We start from the raw sequence: 4,847 nt of genomic DNA on the forward strand, positions 1-4,847 counted from the left end.
TTGTCGGGCAAATTTGTCCCTAGGAGTGGCCAATATATAAACAAATAGATGTGTAAAATGCAGTATGTGTTTATTTACATATATATGCATCTATAAACATATACAGAGGGAGACAGACATTTATGTAGATTCTAGTGTATAACTCTATGTAAAGAATGATGTCTATATCTTACTTTTGTATATTCTATTACTACTAATTATTCGGTCTAAAAATATTCCTCCATTAATTAATCACGGTTGAAGACTTAATAAAGTATTAATTAAATTAATCAATGACCTATATTTAATGCATACAATCTTACATTAGAAAGACTAGTTAATTAGTAATTCAATTAGTATATTTCAAACATTCTATTAGTGTTCCTAGAGATAAGAACCAGTTTCCAAGGACCTTCATTATGTGTATGTGGCAGTCCTAGGATTGAAGTCAGGGCCCACGTGTCTGGGTTAACCTCAGGCTTCACTGACAGCCCACCAGCCTCAGCCATGCAAAGTCATGTACAATTTTCAAGCCAAGTCAGTGAGACCCAGGATGGTCACTGTGCAAAAGAAACAAAGGTAAAACTGTTGTGGGAAACTTTCTGGTTTTTCCTCTTCCATTTTGGTCTGTTTGTTTGTTTGTTGGCCAGTGCTGGGAGTTGAAATTGAGTCCTAGGATCCCTGGATGATCTGTGGGTGTAAAAGCTGCACCCCAGCCTAGAGTAATCAAGGATGAGGCAGACTTGTGACGACCTGAGTTCAAGCCCTCTGCCTGCCCCCTCACAAAAAATTAAGGTTCTGGCTTGGAATTTGGGACATTTTATATGCCATACCTAGGATTTGAAATCAGGGCCTGGGTAACTCTGTTTTGCTGTGGGTGAAGTGGAAGCTCACCCTCCTTGAATAAAAAAAAAAAAGTCAAGGGCATTTCCCAGGGAATGAATTCTAGCCCAAGGACTGGCAAAATAATATTTATATACATTTATAATGTACATCATATATATGTATTTGCATAGGTATTACATATTGTACTTAGGAAACCATATTTTCACAAACAACAGAACAGGTCAACATTGGCTGCTTAATCCACGTATTGTCTTTGGCACTCACTGCTGGGTTTTGAACTCAGGGCTTGGAATGCCCAATTCATCAAGGGATCAATGTAAGCACAGCATTTTCAAACAAATACATTGCCAGTGAGTTCCCAGGACCTAAGTTTAACCTCCAGAGGTGGCCAATATATAAATAGATAGATGTATAAATTTCTGCAAATACATATATATGCATAGAGAGTGAGAGAGAAGGAGAGAGACATGTATATGTATATTACAGTGTATGTTTAAATATATAAATATATTTATAGAATGTGAGATGTCTATATATCATTAAATTACATGTAATATATTACTAATAATTATTAGGTATTATATTACACCTTCATTTAATGATGTATCATGGTTGAAGGTACAATAAAGTGCTTCCTTTTGCAAAATGAGCTGAGGGACAATGTCTAAGCTCACAGTTCAAGCCTCAGGACCTGTACCCAAAAAAAAAAAAATAGAGCCAGTAACTCCATGTGTCTGTGTATGTGTGAATGTATTTCTATTGGTGAACATCCAGAGTCGCTGTGAAGAAAGGCACCCAGCTAGGAAATTTTCTTTGCATAGAATGATTTCATAGCACAGAGGGTGCTTTCAAGACAGTGCATGTTCCAGGAAACCCCTCCCTGTTCCCAGTGAAGCCTGAGGGTTTCTCCACACTCCAGGTTGCTGGAGGAAGTCTGCCTCATTGTTGGAACAGGCAGACAAAAGGTCTAACTCCTATACAGCTCTGTAACAACTCTACCTGGGCCAACTAGTGATGATGAGTGTGGGCAGACTCTGAAGACCAGGAGAAAAAAGCCTCTTTGTACCCCAAGATATCTCTCTCCCCAATGCTCTGTTGTGACAGGAAACCTTCATTTGTGCCACCTCCTGTGGCAGGCCAAGTTCCCTGCACATATCCTGTCTTTGTTAGACTATGTTCCAGTGTTGAAACAAACTGCTACAATTAATTCAAGATTCCTTCTGGCAGACAACAACTAGGGAGCTGAACCTAATGCAATAATTCATTATTGGCAACGGTGCCTACCTAGGTTTTCAGAAGCTTGCTACATCTAAGCACATTTGCAAAATCACAATGTTCCCTGTTATGTAGGGCTGGTGGAGCTCATCAGGTTTGGAAACCTTTGACCTCTCCTAGCTGGGCCTTGGGTTGCTAGGTTTCCTGGTTGAACACAGGGCCTGAGTACTGACCATGAGCTCAGAACAGAAGCTCACTGTGTAATAGGAAGACACTTACTCAGGCAGGCAAACCCGCCTAGTCATCTGAAGTGACAGGGCCAACTGCAAGAAAGTTGTTAACAAAGAAGCAACTTTATTGAGAAGTTTCCTACACTGACCGGCCAGGGCCACAGCACAGGCTCAGGATCTGATACTGCCACCCTGAGCAGCCCCCATTCTTTGGTTTTTAAAGGCAAAATCCATGAGGTCGAGCCTGGTCATGCACAGGTGACCAATGGGATTATACCAAACGAAAGGATTGCATGGTCATACCAGACCACACACAGGTGGCTAATAGGCAGAGTTTACTGTAACCATGTGTGAAAGGCAGGGATTACCACCATAAGCATGTGGTGTCAGAGAGTTTGAGCCAGATTACAACCATCTGTTTTATGGGTCAGTCTTTAACTCAACAATCAAGGTGAGTTAGGTTGTTAAGGAGAGGGGGACCTAAAGGCATTATTTTCATTCCAGGAACAGGGCTGGTTGGAGCCAAAGTCTAGTTAACCTTGTTTAAAGTTTTTTTTTCTAAAATCCCTAAAAAAAAGGCAAAGCCTGGAAAGAAGCTGTACCAGATCAAGTCTCCTCTAAGGACCTATTTCCCAGTGCTTTACCCTATGATGTCACAGTTTCACTTCTGGTATCTGGGGGGTGGGGCGGCGGGGGGTAATTTGTGTCCATATACCACTCCTGGAGCTTGAACTCAGGAACCGCGCGCTGTACCTGAGTTTCTCCTGTACAAGGATGCAGTCTACCACTTGAGCCACAGAGCCAGTTCAGGTTTTTTTTCTAGTGATATGTCACTGAGGATTCAAAGCCAGGGTTTCATACATGCAAAGCACTCTACCCTTAAGACCCAATCCCAGCACTGCACTTCAGGTTTCTTTCTTTCTTTTCTTGTAAGTTGGAGGAGTTGAAGTCTGGGCCTGGGTGCTGTCACTCAGCTCTTCAGCTCAAGTGGAGAGCTCTACCACTTGAGCTACAGAGCACATTCAAGTTTTCTGGTGGTTCATTGGAGATAACCATCTCAAGGAATCTCCTGCTCAGGCTGGCTTTGGACAATAATCCTGAGCTCTCAGCCTGCTGAGTAAGTAGCTAGCATGACAGGCATGAGTCACAAGCAGCCAGCTTCCACTTCAAGTTTCTAAGTGGTGAATAGGAAATGATAGTGTTATGGGACCTTTTGTGTGGGATAGTTTTGAACCCAGATCCTCAGCTTCCTGAGCAGGCAGGATGATACACCTTATCTAAAGACACCTAACCCATGACACTTTGCTGCAAGGGGGTCCTTGGCTCCACGTGGTATAGTGCTAGCCATGAGTATAACAGGAAAATCAGAGTCTAGGCTCTGAGTTCAAGGTTCATGATGGAGAAAAATAAACCAAAACAATTGTCTGCAGGAGACAATTCAATAGAGTTCAGTACATTCATAAATTTGGCCCTGCCTTGGGAAATATCTGTGCCTCAAGTTTCTCATCTGCACAATAATCTTACTTTTGGAGCTCAAACAAGGATCAGATGAAAGAATACACCCTGTGAAGGACTCAGCACATAGCACCCTGTGAATGACTCAGTACACAGCACCCCGTGAAGGACCTAGCACCCCATGAAGGACTCAGCACCTAGCACCCCAGGAAGGACTCTTCATATAGCTGTATCCCAAAGCTGTCATTAGAATTAGGATGCTTTCATCAGTATCACCATTCCTTCAGAAACATGTCACAAACCAAACAATTTCACATCTAATGGTTTACACAGGTATTTAGTCGGGGGCTGGGGGGGTGGGGAGGACTCAGAGGTTGCACTCATATGTTGTGGGTACTGTCCTAAGATCTTTTCCTCAAGGCTAGAGCTATACCACTTTCAGCCACAGCTCAGAGTCTCACAGACTTCCTGCCAGGGCTGAATTTTCAACCCACCACTGTCAGATCTCATCCCAGGAGCAGCTAGGGGTGAGCCAGCAGCGTCTGATTGGATGGCGTTGGTTTGCTGCTGTCAACCTTTGGCTGTCAGGATAGATGGCAGCCGTCATCTTCAGATTCCCAGCTTGCTCTGTCATGAAGTATCTAAAGTCCTGGCCTTGTATATTTGCAATTAGAACATTCTAACGTTTCTTTGGTGCTTGAGTGATAGCACCACTTCTGGCTTTTCTGTGCATGTGATAGTGTGGAAACGAACCCAGGACTTCATACATAATAAGCAAGCACTCTACTACTGAGCCCCAGGAGTGACAAGTGTAGAAATAGACATATAGATAGCTTACATATATATATATATATATATATATATATACATATATATGCATGTATAAAATAGGAAAGATATCTGTATATTATTTAAATTACATATACTATATTACTTTCAATTATCCATAATTAAATTACTCCTTCATTGCATATTGTTGAATATATAATAAAATATTAATTGAAAATTAGTCAATGTACTATGATTATAGTTTTTAATTTTAAAATATAATCATATACTAACTACTAATGTAATTGTTTCTTTTTTTTAATTTAATTTAATTTTATTTGTGAACATATTGTA

The sequence above is a fragment of the Dipodomys merriami genome, unplaced genomic scaffold, assembly GCF_024711535.1.
Source record: "Dipodomys merriami isolate MVZ:Mamm:240054 unplaced genomic scaffold, mDipMer1.0.p SCAF_267, whole genome shotgun sequence".
NCBI lineage: Eukaryota > Metazoa > Chordata > Mammalia > Rodentia > Heteromyidae > Dipodomys > Dipodomys merriami.